The sequence below is a fragment of the Chiloscyllium punctatum genome, chromosome 8 (assembly GCF_047496795.1).
Source record: "Chiloscyllium punctatum isolate Juve2018m chromosome 8, sChiPun1.3, whole genome shotgun sequence".
In the NCBI taxonomy this organism is placed as follows: Eukaryota; Metazoa; Chordata; class Chondrichthyes; order Orectolobiformes; family Hemiscylliidae; genus Chiloscyllium; species Chiloscyllium punctatum.
The window spans coordinates 131,357,189-131,376,102 of record NC_092746.1 but is presented as its reverse complement, the minus strand read 5'-3'; the positions used below and the strand labels follow the sequence as shown (position 1 = coordinate 131,376,102).

Genomic DNA, 18,914 nt, shown 5'->3' with positions numbered 1-18,914 from the left:
CGTTAGCTGTGCAGGGATAAGGTAGGGGGATGAGTCTGGGGGATTGCTCTTTGTAGGGTCAGTGTGGACTTATTGGGCTGAATGGGCTGTTTCCACACTGTAGGGACTCTATGATCTACCAAAGTCATCTTGTGTCCCCTTTTAGCCCTCCTGATTTCTCTCTGAAGTATACTCCAACACTCTCAAGACTCCACAAGGATTTCACTTGATCCCAGCTGCCTTTACATATCATATGCCTCCTCTTTCTTGACCAGGGCCTCAATAACTCGAGTCATCCAGGGTTCCCTGTGCCTGCCAGCTTTAGCCTTCAGGGTGGAAGTGAGGACTGCAGATGCTGGAGATCAGAGTCGAGAGTGTGGTGCTGGAAAAACACAGCAGGTCAGGCAGCATCTGAGGAGGAGGAAAATCAACATTTCGGACAAACGCCCTTCATCAGGAAACTTAGCCTTAGCCTTCACTCGAACAGGAACATGCTGACCCTGAACTCTCATTAACTCACTTTTTAAAGCCTCCCACTTGGCCTGCAAACAGCCTCCCCCAGTTAATGTTTGACAGTTCCTGTCTAAAATTGGCCTTGCCCCAATGTCGAACTTTTAACTTGTGGACCAGGCTGGTCCTTTTGCATAGCTATTTTAAAACTAATGGAATTAGGGTCACTGGCCCCAAAGTGCTCCTGACCAACACTTCCATCACTTTCCCTGCTTTATTTCCTGAGACGAGATTAATCTTTGCCCCTTCTCTAGTAGGCCCATCTACATACTGGGAGAAAGTGAGGACTGAAAAATGTGTTGCTGGAAAAGCGAAGCAGGTCAGGCAGTGTCAAAGGAGCAGGAGAATCGACGTTTCGGGCATAAGCCCTTCTTCAGGAATAAGGAGGGTGTGCCAAGTGGGCTGAGATAAAAGATAGGGAGGTGGGACTTGGGGGAGGGGCGATGGGAATGCGATAGGTGGAAGGAGGTCAAGGTGAGGGTAATAGGCCGGAGTGGGGGTGGGAACGGAGAGGTCAGGAAGAAGATTGCAGGTCAAGAAGGCAGTGCTGAGTTCGAGGGTTGGGAGTGAGATAAGGTGGGGGGAGGGGAATTGAGAAAGCTAGAGAAATCTGCATTCATCCCTTGTGGTTGGAGAGTTCCTAGGCGGAAGATGAGGTGCTCTTCCTCCAGGCGTCGTGTTGCCACGGTCTGGCGATGGAGGAGGCCAAGGACCTGCATGTCCTTGGTGGAGTGGGAGGGGGAGTTAAAGTGTTCAGTCACGGGGTGGTTGGGTTGGTTGTTCCGGGTGTCCCAGAGGTGTTCTCTGAAACGTTCCACAAGTAGGCGGCCTGTCTCCCCAATATAGAGGAGGCCACATCGGGTGCAGTGGATGCAGTAAATGATGTGTGTGGAGGTGCAGGTGAATTTGTGACGGATATGGAAGTATCCCTTGGGGCCTTGGAGGGAAGTAAGGGGGGAGGTGTGGGCGCAAGTTTTGCATTTCTTGCGGTTGCAGGGGAAGGTGCCGGGAGTGGAGGTTGGGTTGGTGGGGGGTGTGGACCTGACAAGGGAGTCGCGGAGGGATTGGTCTTTCCGGAATACTGATTGGGGAGGGGAGGGGAATATATCCTTGGTGGTGGGGTCTGTTTGGAGGTGGCGGAAATGACGAAGGATGATACGATGTATCTGGAGGTTGGTGGGGTGGTAGTTGAGGACCAGTGGGGTTCTGTCCTGGTGGCGATTGGAGGGGCGGGGCTCAAGGGCGGAGGAGCAGGAAGTGGAGGAGATGCAGTGGAGAGCATTGTCAGCCACGTCTGAAGGGAATATTTCCAATTCCTTCGCCTAAGCCGCATCTGCTCCCAGGAGGGCCAATTCCAATACTGAACAACCCAGATGGCCTCCTTCTTCAAAGACTGCAATTTCCCCTCAGACGTGGTTGACGATGCTCTCCACCGCATCTCCTCCACTTCTGTGAGGCACCAGAAAAGCACAGCCAGTCAGGCAGCATCCAAGGAGCAGAAGAGGCATGAAATATTCTTCCTGACCAGACCTAACAAATTTCTTTCCATCCAAGCCCTAAGCACTAAGGCAGAACTGGTCGATGTTAGGAAAGTTGAAATCTCCTTCTATTATAACCCTATTATTCTTGTGGCTAGCTGCAATCTCCTTACGTATTTGCTCCTCAATCTCTTGCTGACTATGGGGGGGAGGGGGGGGGATGCTGAGAGTACATGGCTGTCAGAGTGTTCTCTCTCTTTTTATTTCCCAGTTCTATCATACAGACTCAGTGAATGAACTCTCAAGAATGTCTTCTCTCAGTCCTGCCATGATGTTCTCCCTAATCAAAAACACAACTCCCCTTCCTCTTTTGCCTCCCCATCAATCCTTCCCATAGCATCTGTGCCCCAGAACAGTGAGCTATCAGTCCTGTTCCTCCCTCAGCCATAATTCTGTATTAGCTAAAATATCCCAATCCCGTCCATGCCCCAACTTCATCTGCCTTACCTGTTAAGCCTCTTGCATTGAAATAAATTCAGACTTAACCCAGACTTCCCTTGCTTCGTATCATGGTCTTGCTTGCTCTGTCTAATTCTGGGATTATCAACATTGTCTTTAGAACTAAAGAACAAAAGCCGAAGTCCAGCCCAGGAACAGGCCCTTCGGCCCTCTAAGCCTGTGCCGATCATCATGCTCGAACTGAACTGAAAAACAAACCTTCTGCCTTTATTCAGTCCGTATCCCTCTATTCCCTCCCTGTTCCTGTAACCATCCAGATGCCTCTTCAATGTCCCCAACGTGCCTGTTTCCACCACCTCTTCTGGCTGTGTGTTCCAGCCTCCTACCACTCTCTGCATGAAAGTCTTCCCTTGTGCATCTCCGTTAAACTTTCCCCTCTTACCTTGAACCTGTGACCCCGTGTAATTGAAACGTCAACCCTGGGAAAAAGCATCTGACTATCCACCCTATCTCTGCCTCTCATAAATGTTAGACCTCTATCAGGTCTCCTCTCAGCCACTGTCTTTCCAGTGAAAACAATCCTAGTCTTTTTAACCTTTCTTCATAGCCAATGCCCTCAAGACCAGGCAACATTCTGGTGAACCTTCTCAGCACTCTCTCCAAAGCTTCCATGTCCTTCTGGTAGTGTGGTGACCAAAACTGCACACAATAGTCCGAATGCAGCCTAACAAGGGTTTTATATCACTGTAGCATGGTTTGCCAAGTCTTGTAGTCCCTGCTCCACCTGATGAAGACAAGCATGCCCTATGTCTTCATCACCTTGTTGCTATTTGTAAAGACCTGTGGACCTGCACGCCCAGATCCATCTGTATGTTAATGTAAATTATACTGTAAATGGCAAACCACTTGGGAACATCTAATTTTGATCCTCCAAAATGCATCACCTCACATTTGTCTGGATTAAACTCCACCTGCCATTCTGTGCCCAAGTCACCAATCTATCTATATCCTGTTGTATCCTTTCACAATCGTTGGCACTTCAGCAACTCCACCAACCTCCGTTTCATCTGCAAACTTACTAATCAGACCACCCACATTTGCCTCCAGATTATTTATATCTACTACAAACAACAGAGGACATAAGACTAATCCCTGTGGAATACCACGAGTTACTGGTCTCCATTCAAAAAACACCCCTCCATTGCTCCCCAGTGTCTTCCCTGACCAAGCCAGTTTTATATCCATCTAGTCAGCATACCCAGAATCCCACATGATTGTAGTTTTGTACCGACCTACCATGTGGGATCTTACCAAGTAATGTGCTCTCATTAACTTTTATAGTGTCATTAACCTTCTCTTTTATCTCCCCGTTATCCTCATTTCTGCTGGGTGCTCTGGTTTCCTCCTACAGACCAAAGATGTACAGGTTAGGTGGATTATCCATGATAAATGTGAGGTTATGGGGAATAGGGCTGGTGCTGGGTGAGATCCTCCTTGGAGAGTTGGTGCAGATTCAATAGGCCAAAAGGCCTTCATTTGCACTGTAGGGATTCGATTATTCAAACAGGGTTGTTTTACTGGGTGATTTTAACTTTCCCAACAGTAGATTTTTGTTTTTAGATTACATACAGTGTGGAAACAGGCCCTTCGGCCCAACAAGTCCACACCGCCCCGCCGAAGCGCAACCCACCCATACACCTACATCTACCCCTTACCTAACACTACAGGCAATTTAGCATGGCCAATTCACCTGACCTGCACATCTTTGGACTGTGGGAGGAAACTGGAGCACCCAGAGGAAACCCATGCAGACACGGGGAGAATGTGGAAACTCCACACAGTCAATCGCCTGAGGCGGGAATTGAACCCGGGTCTCTGGCGCTGTGAGGCAGCAGTGCTAACCACTGTGCCACCGTGCCACCCAACTTGCTTAGTGCCAGGGACTTAGATGGAGCAGAATTTGTTAAGATACATCCAAGAAGTTTTTTTTTGAAACAATATGTAGATAGACCAAGCAGAGAAGGGGCCACGTATTGGGGAATGAGCCAGCTCAGGCGATTAAAATTTCAGTGGGGGAGCATATCGGGAACAGTGATCAAAATTCTATAAGTTTGAAGAAAGCAATGGATAAGGATAAAACTGGTCCTCAGTGACACTGGTAAATTGAGGAAAGGCCAATTACAACAGTGTTTGTCAGGAACTGGAGAAATTAGACTGGGACAGTTGTTTGAAGGCAAATTTGTGTTAAGGCCATTATCATTCTCTGGTGGTATTATCATTATCACTGGAGTTTAATCCAGAAACTCAGTGAATGTTCTGGGGACCTTGGTTTGAATCCCACCATAACGGTGGTGAATTTGAGTTCAATAGAAAAACTCTGGGATCTATGGATGATCTTGAAACCATTGTTGATTATCAGAAAATTCCTATCTGGTTCACTTCAGGGAAGGAAATATGCCAACTTCACATGATATGGCTTGTTTGTGACTCCAGACCCAAAGCATTATTGACTCTCAATTGCTCTCTTGCAGAATTAAAGAATCCCTATAGTATGGAAGCAGGTTGTTCAGCCTATCAAGTCCACACCAATCCACCGAAGAGCATCCCACCCTCTTACCCTATCCTGATAACCCTGCATTTGCCATGGTTAATCCACTTAGCCTGCACAGCTTTGGACTGTGGGAGTAAACTGGAACACCTGGAGGAAAACCACAATGACACGTGCAGGATGATAATAATAATGAATAATGAAGCATTAATATTTAGTTTACAACAAACATAAATTCCTAAGAAAAAGCTCAACTACAAAACTTTAGAGAACACAGGTCAGGTTTACCTAATCTCTCTTTATGGAACAGTTCTGCCATTCTCAGACTAAGTCTGGTGAACCTTCATGCACTCTTTCAATGGCAAAAATATCTGTCCTCTGAAATGACGTGGAGTTGGCAGAGTTGGACTGGGATGGACAAGGTCAGAAGTCACACAAGTCAAGAGTTTGGAGCTTGAAAAGCATAGCAGGTCAGGCAGCATCTGGGGAGCAGGAGAATCGACGTTTTGGGCATAAACCCTTCATCTGGAATGAGGCTTGTAGGCTGGGAGAGTGAGAGATAAATGGGAGGGGGTGGGGTTGGGGGGGTAGGAGGCTGGGAATGTGATAGGTAGATGGAGGTGGGGGTGAAAATGATAAGTCGGAGAGGAGGTTGGAGCGGATTGGTGGGAAGGAAGATGGACACGTCAAGAGGACAGTGTTGAGTTGGAGACTTGGGACTGGGATAAGCTGAGGTGAGGTGAGGTGAGTGGAGGGAAAAAGAGGAAACTAGTGAAAAACATCGATCCCGAGTGAGTGCAGGGTCCCAAGGTGGAAGATGGGGCATTCTTCCTCCAGGTATTGGGTGGTTAGGGTTTGGCAATGGAGGAGGCCCAGGACCTGCATGTCCTTGGTGGAGTGCGAGGGGGAGTTGAAGTGTTCAGCCACGGGGCGGTGGGGTTGGTTGGTGTGGGGGTTTCAAATGTTCTTTGAAATGATCCATAAGTTAGCATCCTGTCTCAATGTAGAGAAGACCACATTGAGTGCAACTGATACATAGATGACATGTGGAAGTACAAGTAAATTTCTGTCGGACGTGGAAGGATCCTTTGGGACTTTGGATAGTGGTGTGGGGCAAGGTGTGGGCACAGGTTTTGCACTTCTTGTGGTGGTAAGGTGCTGGGAATAGTGGGTGGGCTGGTGGGCACTGTGAATCTGACAAAGGAGTCACAGAGGGAATGGTCTGTCCGAAACAGATAGGGGTGGGGAGGGAAACATATCCCTTGTGGTGGGGTCTGTTTGCAAGTGGCGGAAGTGGCAGAGGACGATGCGATGTATCCAGAAGTTGGTGGGGTGGAAGGTGAGGACCGGGGGGTGGGGGTTCTGTCCGTGCTGTGATTAGTGGGGTGGGGTTCAAGGGCAGAGGTGTGGCCAATGGAGATGATGCACTGGAGGGCATCGTCAACCATGTGGGAGGGGAAATTGCAGTCTGTGAAGGAAGCTATCTGGTATGATCAATGATGGAATTGGTCCTACTGGGAGCAGATGTGGCAGAGGTGGAGGAATTGGGAATAAGGGAGGGTGTTTTTCACAGGAGACAGGATGAGAGGAGGTGTAGTCCAGGAAGTTGGTGGGTTTGCAGTAGATGACCACGGTTAGTCGGTTGCCGGAGATAAAAATGGAGAGGTCCAGGAAGGGGAGGGAGGTATCTGAGATGGTCCAGGTGAATTTGAGTTGGGGTGGAAGGTGTTAGTGAAGTTGATGAACTGTTCAACCTCCTCATGGGAGCACGAGGTGGCACCGATATAGTCATTGATGTAGCGGAGAAAAAAATGGGGAATGGTGCCAATGTAACTGCGGAAGATGGACTGTTCTACGTACCCAACAAAGAGACAGCTGTAGCTGAGGCCCATACCTACCCCTTTGGTTTGAAGGAACTACCACAGTGCCTGCCCTGTCTGCTGGTTTGATGGTGATGTTGGGGTTGGAGCGGAGGGAGTGGAGTGCTGCACGTTGCAAGGGTGAGAGGTTGGAGTGGGTGAGGGAGGTGGGCAGGTTGAGGCGGTCTATGTCATGGCGGCAGTTGGAAATGAAGAGATCAAGGGCAGGTAACAGACCAATACGGGATGTCCAGGTAGATGGAGTGTGTTGGAAGTGGGACAAGGGGTCCTCGGAGGGTGGGCGGGAGTTTTGATGGAAAGGTGGGCCTGGAGGCAGAGGTGGCATCAGAAACTTGCAATGTCGCAAGGCATGTCGAACTCATTAATCTGGGAGCGTAGTGGGATGAAGGTGAGGCCTTTACTGAGGACTGATCATTCATCCTCAGTAAGGGTCTGGGGGGAATGGTAAAAGCATGGCAGGGCTGGGAACTAGGATCTGGTGTGGGGTTGGAGCTGGAATGGGGGCAGAGACTGCCACTGGAGTGGGCGTGTTTATGGGATCAGGAGTGACATCTGCAACGGAAGTGACACTCACCAGGTAGTCTCCTGTACATCAGGGAGAGAGGATGCCAACTTGTGGATCGTTTCAGAGAACATCTCTGTACCAACCAACCCCACCACCTCGTGCTGAACACTTCAACTCCCTCTCCCACTCCATTAAGGACATGTAGGCCCTGGGCCTCCTCCATCATCAAACCCTAACTACCTGAGGAAGAATGCCTCATCTTCCGCCTTGGGACCCTGCAATCACACACCATCAATGTGGATTTCACCAGTTTCCTCATTTCCCCTGTCCCTTTCTTATCCCAATCCCAAGCTTCCAACTCAGCACCACCCTCTTTACCTGTCCATCATCTTTCCCATCTATCTGCTTCACCCTCCTCTCTGACCTATCACTTTCACCCCCACCATCATCCACCAATCGCATTCCCAGCTACCTTCCCCCTAGCCCCAACCCCCTCCCATTTATCTCTCAGCCCCTGGCCCACAATCCTGTGATGATGGGCTTATTCCTGAAACATCGATTCTCCTGCTCCTCGGCTGCTGCCTGACCTGCTGTGCTTTTCCAGCACCACACTCCTGACTCTGATCTCCAGCATCTGCAGAAGTCACACAACACCGGGTTATAGTCCAACAGGTTTATTTGAAATCACGAACTTTCAGAGCACTGCTCCTGCATCAGGCGAAGTGAAGAAAGGCATATAGACACAGATTTAATAGGCAGAGAGAGCAAAAGATCATACAAATGGTGTGTGGAGAGTCGATAAGTTTCTGCGGGCGATCAAGAGTGTCAGATGGTGTTAGAAAAGTGTTAACAGTTGAATAGCAAGTGAACACCTATAATCCAATCAATTAAGGCAGAGAGATAATTACAGAAGATAAAAAATAAGGTGGTGCTGGAGTCAAACCAAATGGCTGGAATAACGTGATAGGTCTAAGAGTCGCATGCTGAGGGTCTACCAAAGTAAGAAGTAATCCAAAACTGTACAAACTAATAAAGGTGGAGAGATCATAGCAAGTTATCACGTGATGGTGTCAAAACAGGGCAATAAGGGACACTTTACAAATACAGAACAGTACGGTGGGGTTACAAACAGCACAACATGAACCCATGATCACAGTTGAGGCTGTCTTCATGGGTATGGAGTTTGGCTATCAGTTTCTGCTCGGCGATTCTGTGTAGTTGTGTATCTCGAAGGCTGCCTTGGAGGACACTTACCCGAAGATTAAAGGCTGAATTTCCTGAACCACTGAAATGTTCCCTGACTGGGAGGGAATATTCCTGTATGGTGCATGGTGTCCATTCATCCGTTGTCATAGTATCTGCTGGTCTCACCAATATACCATGCCTCGGGGCATCCCTGAATGCAGTGTATGAGAAAGACAATATTGGCCGAGTCACATGAGTACCTGCCAGGTACATGGTCAGGGGTGTTCCCAGGTGTGATGGCAGTATCGTATCAATGATCTGACATGTCTTGCAGAGATTGCCATGGCAGGATTGCTTGGTATTGCAGTCAATGTTCTCTGGAAGGTGGGTAGTTTGCTGTGAACATTAGTTGAGAGTGTGTTACTGAAAAAAGCACAGCAGTCAAGCAGTACCTGAGGAGCAGGAAAATCGACATTTTGGGCAAAAACCTTTAATCAGGAATCATACTGGGAGTTTGGGGGTGGGTCTGGGGAGAAGGTAGCTGAGAGTGCAATAGGTAGGTGGAGGTGGGGTTAAATGTGATAGGTTAGCGAGGAGGGTGGAGGGTGGGAAGGAAGATTGGCAGGTAGGACAGGTCATGAGGACAGTGCTAAGCTGGCAGGTTGGAACTGGGGTAAGGTAGGGGGAGGGGAATGAGGAAACTGGTGAAGTCCACATTGATGCCCTGGGGTTGAAGGATCCTGAGGCAGAAGATAAGGTGCTCTTCCTCCAGTCATCGGGTGGTGAGGGAGCAGCGATGGAGGAGGCCCAGGATCTGTATGTCCTTGGCAGAGTGGGAGGGGGAGTTGAAATGTTGGGCCACAGGGTGGTGGTGTTGATTGGTGCAGGTGTCCTGGAGATGTTCCCTAAAGCGCTCTGCGAGAAGGTGTCCAGTCTCCCCAGTGTAGAGGAGACCGCATCAGGAGCAAAGGATACAATGTGTGGGAGTGCAGGTGAAACTTTGATGGATGTGGAAGGCTCCTGTGGGGCCTTGGACGGAGGTGAGGGAGGTGGTGTGGGCACAAGTTTTGCAATTCCTGCGGTGGCAGGCGAAGGTGCCAGTAGAGGAGGGTGGGTTGTTGGGGGGGCGTGGACCCGACCAGGTAGTCATGGAGGGAACGGTCTTTGCAGAAGGCAGAAAGGGGTGGGGTGGGAAATATATCCCTGGTGGTGGGGTCCGTTTGGAGGTGGCGGAAATGTCAGCGGACACCCGCACCATTTTGGAAAGACTTCTGAGGGATAGGATTTATGACTATTTGGCAAAACATAGTGTGATTAAAGGCAGTCAGCATGGCTTTGTGAGGGGCAGATCATGCCTCACAAATCTTATTGAGTTCTTTGAGGAGGTGACGAGACAGGTCGATGACGGTTGAGCAGTGGATGTGGTGTATATGGACTTCAGCAAGGCATTTGATAAGGTTCCCCATGGTAGGCTCTTTCATAAAGTCAAGAAGTGTGGGATACAGGGAGATGTGGCTATCTAGATTCAGAATTGGCTGGCTGACAGAAGGCAGAGAGTGGTTGTAGATGGAAAGTATTCTGTCTGGAGGTCAGTGTTGAGTAGGGTCCCGCAGGGCTCTGTTCTTGGGCCTCTGCTCTTTGTAGTTTTTATAAATGACTTGGATGACGACATTGAAGGGTGGGTTAGTAAATATGCAGGTGACACAAAGGTTGGAGGTGTCGTTGATGGTATAGAGGGATACTGCAGTGCGACATAGACAGGATGCAGAGCTGGGCTGATAAATGGCAGATGGAGTTCAACCTGGATGAATACGAAGTGATGCATTTTGGAAGATTGAACTCGAATGCTGAATAAAGGATTAAAGACAGGATTCTTGGCAGTGTGGAGGAACAGAGGGATCTGGGTGTGCAAGTACATAGATCCCTCAACGTTGCCACCCAAGTGGATAGGGTTGTTAAGAAAGCATATGGTGTTTTGGCTTTCATCAACAAGGGGATCGAGTTTAAGAGCCGCGAGGTTTTGCTGCAGCTCTACAAGTCCCTTGTGAGACCACATTTGGATTATTGTGTACAGTTCTGGTTGCCCTACTATAGGAAAGATACAGAGGCTTTGGAGAGGGTGCAAAGAAGGTTTACCAAGATGCAGCCTGGACTGGACGGCTTGCCTTCTGAAGAAAGTTTGAATAGGCTTGGACTTTTATCTCTGGAGAGAAGGAGGAAGAGAGGAGACCTGATAGAGATGTACAAAATAATGAGAGGAATAGATAGAGTCAATAGCCAGAGACTTTTCCCCAGGGCAGGATTGACTGGTACGAGAAGTCATAGTTTGAAGATATTAGGAGGAAGGTATAAAGGAGATGTCAGAGGTAGGTTCTTTATGCAGAGAGTTGTGAATGCATGGAATGCGTTACCAGCGGTGGTGGTGGAAGCAGAGTCATTGGGGACATTTAAACGACTGCGTGGACATGCACATGGAGAGCAGTGAGTTGAGGGGTGCCTAGGTTGTTATTATATTTTCCATTAGGATTAAATCTCGGCATACCATCGTGGGCCAAAAGGCCTGTTCTGTGCTGTACTTTTCTATGTACTCTATCAATGATGCGGTTTATGCGGAGGTTGGTGGGGTGGAAGGTGAGGACTGGGGGGATCTGTCCTTGTTACGGTTGGAGGAGGGGTGGTTTGAGGGCAGAGGTGCAGGACATGGATGAGATGCATTGGAGGGCATTTTCAACCATGTGGGAGGGGAAATTTCAGTGTTTAAAGAAGGAGGCCATCTGATGCGTTCTGTGGTGAAACTGGTCCTCCTGGGTGCAGATACAGCAGAAGTGGAGGAATTGGGAATATGGGGTTGCATTTTGCAGGAGGTAAGGTGGGAGGTAATCCAGGTAGTTGTGGGAGTCGGTGGGTTTGTAAAAAAATGTCAGCGTTGAGTCGGTCCTCTTGGATGGAGATGGAGAGGTCTAGGAAGGGGAGGGAGGTGTCAAAGATGGTCCAGGTGAATTTAACATGGAATGTGTTGGTGAAGTTGGTGAACTGTTCGATATCGTCATGGGAGCACGAGGTGGCGCTGATGCAGTCATCAATGTCGCGAAGGAAGAGGTGGGGAGTGGTGCTGATGTAACTCTGGAAAATGGACAATTCTACGTAGCCAACAAAGAGACAGGCATAGCTGGGGGCCATGCGGGTGCCCATGGCTACCCCTTTCATCTGGAGGAAGTGGGAAAATTGGAAGGAGAAATAGTTGAGGGTGAGGACCAGTTCAGCTAAACGAATAAGAGTGTCAGTGGAAGGGTACTGGTGGGGAGGTGGGAAAGTTGGGAGAGGAAGAAATAGCGGGCTTGGAGGCCCTGGTTATGGTGGATGGAGGTGTATAGGGATTGGATGGTGTCCTGAACATATGTTGGGAGTTTTTGGACCGGGGGGGGCGGGGGGGGGGGGGGGGGAATAGGATAGCATCAAGGTAGGTGGAGATGAGTTCGGTGGGGTAGGAGCAGGCTGAGACAATGGGTAGGCCGTGGTAGTCAAGCTCGTGGATCTTGGGAAGGAGGTAGAATTGGGCGGTGCGGGGTTCCCAGACTATGAGGTTGGAAGCTGTGGGTGGGAAATTCCCTGAGGTGATGAGGTTGTGTATGGTCTGGGAGATGATGATTTGGTGATAGGGGTGAGGTGATTGGTGGGGGGGATGTCATGGTTAAGGAGCCGATAGAAGTAGGTGTCTTCGAGTTGGCGCCTGGCTTTAGCGGTGTAGAGGTCAGTGCGCCAAACTACCACTGCACACCCTTTGTCCGCTGAGAGTGTGTTGCAGGAAAAGCACAGCAGGTCAGGCAGCATCTGAGAAGCAGGAAAAAAAAAAAAATCGACATTTTGAGCCAGAGCCTTTCATCAGGAATGGAGCTGGGAGACTCAGGGTAGAGAGAGAAATGGGAGTGGGGTGGGGCTGGGGAGAAGGTATGAAGGTATGCTGTGAACATTAACCTGTTTAAGGTCTGGTGGTTGTCTGAAGGGGAGAAGTGGGGGGAGTGAGGGATGATCTTGGCAAGATGCTCAGAGTCATCAATGATGTGTTGAAGGCTGTGAAGAATACTTTCCAATACTGTCCAATCTGGAGAAGTACTAGATGATGTAGGATACTCTATTGGTTTTGTCTTGTGTCTGTCTTCTGAGGAGGTCATTGTAGTTTTTCGTTGTGGCATGTCGGACCTCACGATCGATGAGTTGAGCACTGTATCCCCTTTTTATCTGCAGGGAATGGCTTCTCTAACATATTTAGAGTGGGAGATTGAGAAGTGTAGCACAGTACTGTTGTAATCAGGTTATCCATGGGCTTACAGCAGAGAGAGATACTGAGGTATCTGTCCTTGATGGAGATGCATGTAATTTCAAATAAACTTGTTGGAATATAACCTGGTGTTGTGTGAATTTTGACCTTATCCTCTGAAATGGCCCAACAAGCCATTCAGTTGTAGTAATTGACACAAGAAATGAAACCAGACAGATTCACCTAGCATCAACCTAAGCCCGGAAAGGATAACAGCAGAAACAGTCCTGTTGACTCTGCAAAGTATTCCTTAATAACAACCTAGTTTACCAGCATCTCTGGGGAGGAAGCTGAGTTAATCTTGAGTTCAGTAACCCTTCAGTTCTGAAAAAGGGTCCCCAGACCTGAAGCATTGACTCTGCTTTTTTTCTAGAGACCCGCTGATTTCTCCAGCAATTTCTGTTTTGTTTCAGGTCACTCACACATTTCTTTGCAACTAACATGGTGAGACAGCCTTGATGTGGAGGTACCTGTTTTGCACTGGGGTGGACAAAGTTAAAAATCACACAACACCAGGTTATAGTCCAACAGGTTTATTTGGAAGCCCTAGCTTTTGGAGCACTGTGGAGGTAGCTGTGGAGCAGGAAGATAAGACACAGAATTTATAGCAAGAGATTACATTGTCATGCAACTGAAATGATATATGGTACATACCTAGATTGCTGTTGAGTCTTTCACTTTTTAGAATGGATTGCAGGTTGCGGTTCAGCAATATGTAAATTCCAAAACTTCTTTTAAGTCACATTCTTAAAAGAAGTTCTGATGAACTACCTGATGAAGAAGCAGCGCTCCAAAGGCTAGTGTTTCTAAATAAACCTGTTGCAATATAACCTGGTGTTGTGTGATTTCTAACATGGTGAGAGGGGTCCATGCTAAACAGGTTCAGGGAGGCCCAGGTCAGTCCGCAGCCAACTTTCACCTCTGGGTCTCAGTACAAACCTCCTTTGCATTGGTGGAGGGACAACACTGCAGATTACTGAGGGGATTCACCTCAACAAACTGAATGATGGATTCATAAATTCTGCTAATAACGAGATGGCTGCATGGCCCCAGGGTTTTACATTCATGAAGTAAATAAAATAATTTTTTTAAAAAATCAATGTTGGTTCAATGGAGAGTGCAGAGAGCGTGCCAGGAGCAGAACCATACATCTCTTAAAATAGGGGGTCGACCTGATGAAGCAATCAAACCAAACAGGATTTCTTATACGCTTATCAGCATAAGCAACAAGTGTTAGACAGAGATAAGTGATCCCACAACCAACAGACCAGATCTAAACTCCGTATGGCTCTGCATGGTACTGATTAGTAAAGTTAGATCACATGGATCCAGGGAGAGCTAGCCAACTGGATAGAAAATTGGCTTGATGATAAGAGACAGATCTGGTAGAGAATGTCATTTTGGACTGAAGGCCTGTGTGGTCTGCAAGGATCATAGAGTCATCGACCAGATATCCTAACCTAACTAGCCCCATTTGCCAGCACTTGGCCTATATCGCTCTAAAATCTTCCGATTCACCCAGAAGCCTTTTAACTGCTGTAATTGTACCAGCCTTCACCACTTTCTTTAGCAGCTCATTCCATACAAACACCACCTTGTGTCAAAAAGTTGCCCCTTAGGTCCCTTTTAAATCTTTCCCCTCTTACCATGAACCTATGCCCTCTAGTTCTGGATCTCCCACCCCAGAGAAAAGACTTTGTCTATTTACCTTATCCATGCCCCTCACGATTTTATAAACCTGTATAAAGGTCACCCCTGAGTCCCCGACGTTCCAGGGAAAACAGCCCCAGCCTATTCAACCCCTCCCTATAGCTCAAATTCTCAAACCCTGGCAACATCCTTGTAAATCTTCTCTGAAGCTTTTCAGATCAGTGCTGGGTCCACTGTTGTTTGTCATTTATATGAACAACCTGGATAAAAAGTTAGGAGGCATGATTACAAGTTTGCAGGTGACACCAAAACTCGGTAGTATATGAACAATGAAGAAGGTTATCTAAGAGTACAACAGGACCTTGATCAGATGGGCCAATGGGTCGAGGACTGGCAGATAAAGTTTAATTTAGACAAATGCAAGGTGTTGTATTTTGGAAAGACGAACCAGGGCAAGACCTATGTAGTTAATGGTAAGACCCTGGAGAGTGTTGCTGAACAGAGAAACCTAGGAGTTCAGGTACATGGTTCCTTGAAAGTTGCATCACAGGTGGTGAAGAAAGCATTTGACATGCTTGGCTTCATTGGTCAGAGCATTGGGTATAAGAATTGGGATGTAATATTGAGGCTATTCAGGATATTGGTGAGGTCACTTTTGGAGCACTGCATATAGTTCTGGTGACCTGGTAGGAAGACATTACTAAATGAGGAGTGGTACAGAAAATATTTACAAAGATGTTACTGGGACGAGAGGGTTTGAGTTAGAAGGACAGGCTTGATAGACTGAGACTTTCTTCTCGAGTGTTGGAGGTTGAGGGGTTACTTTATAGAGCTTTAGAAAATCATGACGGGCATAGATAAGATGAATAGCAAAGGTCTTTTCCCTTAGATAGGGGAGTTCAAAACTACACAACATAGGTTTAAAGGTGAGAGGTGAACCATCCTCACCTAGTCTGATCTACATGTGACTCCAGACCCACAACTATGTGGTTAACTCTTACCTGCTCTCTGTCAGTTAGGGATACCTAATAAATGGTGGCCTAGCCATCGATGCCATCATCCCATTAAAAAAAAATAGCAAGGCGGTTATGATGAACTTACAAGGCACTCAGAGTCAGAGATGTACAGCACGGAAACAGGCACTTCGGTCCTGCTCATCCACACCAACCAGATATCCTAAATTTGCCAGCATTGGCCCATATCCCTCTAAACTCTTCCTATTCATATACCCATTCAGATGCCTTTTAAATGTTGCAATTGTACCAGCCTCCACCACTTCCTCTGGCAGCTCATTCCGTACATGCTCCACCCTTTGCGAAACAGTTGCCCCGTATGTCTCTTTTATGTCTTTCCCTTCTCACCATAAATCTATGCCCTCTAATTCTGGACTCCCCCGATTCAGGAAAAAGGACCTTGTCGTCTATTTACCCTTTCCATGCCCCTTGTTAGATCTCAGCTGGAGGATTGGGTACAGTTCTCAGTGCAATGTTTAACTAGGAATACAGATTCAGTTGACATTTTAGAAAGACAAATGCAATGTTAGCATTCATATCAAGAGGCTAGAATGCAACAGCAGAGATGAATTACTGTGGCGTATAAGCCTCTGATCAGACCACATTTGGAATATGGTGAGCATATTTGGGCCCAAAACTAAGAGAGGATGTGTTGACATAGGAGGACGTTTACAAGAATTATCCCAGGATGAAGGGTTGGTCATATAAGAGGTTTTCACTAGAAGGAGACACCAGGACCTGAGGGCACATCCTCAGAGTGAAGAAATTACCGTTTAGAACTGAGATAGGAGGAATGTCTTCGGCCTGAGAGTAGTTAATCTGTGGAACTCATTGCCATTGAGAACTGTGGGGACCAAGTCACTGAGTGTATTTAAGACAGAGAAAGATAGATGCTTGATTATTAAGGGGATCGCAGGTTATGGGGAAAATGCAGGAAAATGGCATTGAGAAACATATCAGCCATGATTGAATGGCGTAGCAGACTTGATGGGTCAAATGCCTAATTCAGATCCTATATCCTATGGTCTGAGGATTACAGAGTCCAGAAGAGGTTCATGAGAATGGTTCCAGGGATGAGACACTTCAGGGAAGCAGAAAGATTGGAGACATTGAAGACGAGTGTTCCTTGGTGAGAAGGCTAAGAGGAAACTTTATTGTACAGAGTAGATGAAGAGAAGCTATTCCTGATTGTAAAAGGATTGAGAACCAAAGGATGCAGTTTTAAAGTGCTTTACAAACAAATGGAAGTTAATAATCAACTTTTTCTGACAGCACCTGGTTCAGGTCTGTAATTCACTGCCTGGATGTGTGGTGGAAGTACATTCAATTAAGACAAACAAGAATGCATTGGATGATTATTTAAAATTGAAACAATGAGTTTTGGAGAAAAGACAGGAGTTTGGCACTAAGTTACATGCTTTGAAACCAAATTCTAATATAATGGGCTCAATATAACAATTGTGAGATTCAATGATTACATAATGTTCAGCATTCATGATCCCTCAGATACCTGAATGTACTGGAAAGTTCTGTAACAAACACAGGCTTCAGTACTTTTCAGACAAAGAACATCAATTCAGCAAAATAATGACAGCCCGTTATCTAGCTCATTCCTTAGTCCATTACTCTGCCTGGTTTAAACAAAGCTTGGCAATTAACTGTCAGTCATCATCTACCTGTTACATTCTCCACAGCAATGCTTTTATCAGCTATTTCTGCTGTGCCCTTGGGAGTGTCCTGACATGAAACACTGTGTTCCAAATCATATGGTTAGTTGCTTCAGGAGCCTCCAGAGGGTCAAAAACATGTGTGTTTTGGTCAGTGAAGCAGATTTTCAGTGATTAGCACCTCAGTACTAGACAAGTTAGCTTGGTGATGATGCTGCTGTTGGACTACCTTTCTTACCCTGGATTCAACAGATCTTGTGAAGGCATCACTATAAGTGACTCTCTAATGTTTTGAGGTGCCTGCTACATATTGTCCAGGTCTCCTAAGCCAATAGAAGCATAGAGATCAGCACTACATGACCTTAGTCTCAAATTTGAGAGATCTCAGTCCTCAAGTCCATTTGGCTGTTGGCTGAATTGGCACATTGAAGGTGATGATAAATTTTATCATTGATGTCGGTCTCCATCAAAGGGAGGCTCCAAAATACAGAACAAGATTTATATTTTCCCAGGATCTCACAATTTACCTTAATTAACTGTTGTGTTGGGACAGGAGAGGGCTGCAGGGGTAGGAGGAGCACTCTACCATGGGAGCTGGTTGGAAGAGGACTTGGCTTTTGTTCAATGAGCAACTTAGACAATTTAGATTGCTCCTTCTCTGGTTCATTTGAGACAATGTGATGTACAATAGATGCATACTAGAGGCACAATGTACTGAGAATTAATAAAGAGATTTCAATAATTCAGCAATATAATATCACTGCATAATAATGCTTCATTATTAAAATGAAAGAAGAGACTATGTTTACCACTTCAATTAACTGTCCTACTTCAATGAAGGAAGATAATTTTCAGTCAACTTTCAGCAATTTCTAGCTCCAAGATTTGAAAAACTCTAACATATTTCTTCTTAACCACTTACATGCTCACTTGTGTTCTCTATTCACTCCCCTCCATTGGCATCCTGTAATGGATCAAAGAATCCTCAAAATAAATGTGTGAATTGTTTTTCAACTAATCAATGATGCTAATAAATAAAATTATTTGCAGGTTCTCAAATAAACAAAGTTAACTCATTAGGATCTTAACAATATTGTTTCTTAGATGAAATTTGAATGCATAAGATATCTGGAATTAAAAGTCTAATGATGACCATGTAATCATTATCAATTGTCAGAAAAACAAACCCATCTGGTTTGCTAATGTCTGTGAGGAAGGAAACTGCCATCCTTACTTAGTCTAGTCTACATGTGACTAGAGACCCCCAGCAATATCGGTTGACTCTTCACTGTCCTCTGGGCAATGAATGCTAGCCATAGCCAGTGATGCCCATATCCCATGAATGAATTAAAACAATACAATTGTCTCAGACACATTATTAGCAATATAAACATTGAAATGTTGCAATGTCAACACCAAACTCAGGATCTCTTTCTCAATTGTGAAATATTTCTGTTGATGATTGTTCAATTTTCTGGAAACATATCCAATAGGTCTTTCTATCTTTTTGTCTTGCAAGAGTACAGCACCAACACCAACACCAACATTACTCGCATCAATAGCCACCTTGAATAGATATGAAGATGTGGGTATACTGTACTTTCAAGAGAATTAAAAGCTAGCAGGACTACCTGACAGCACCAAGTGTTCTGAACAATATATAATGTAACCTTTTAGTGCAGCAGCTAGTGTAGCTGGTTGCCTAGAGACAAAAACAAATTT

At 46.4% G+C, this 18,914-nt stretch overlaps 1 protein-coding gene across 3 annotated transcripts in view; it reads right to left on the bottom strand.

Moving 5' to 3' along the window:
• Window positions 1-18,179, bottom strand: part of LOC140480929 (IQ motif and ankyrin repeat domain-containing protein 1-like) — a 343,897-nt gene extending 325,718 nt beyond the window's left edge. The window contains exon 1 of one of the 3 annotated variants that reach the window (XM_072576526.1): window positions 18,115-18,179. The gene's annotated coding sequence lies outside the window, so the exon portion shown is untranslated. The remainder of the gene's footprint in view (window positions 1-18,114) is intronic. The other 2 variants (XM_072576521.1, XM_072576525.1) reach the window with 2 other exon arrangements.
• Between the last annotated feature and the right edge of the window lie 735 nt (window positions 18,180-18,914).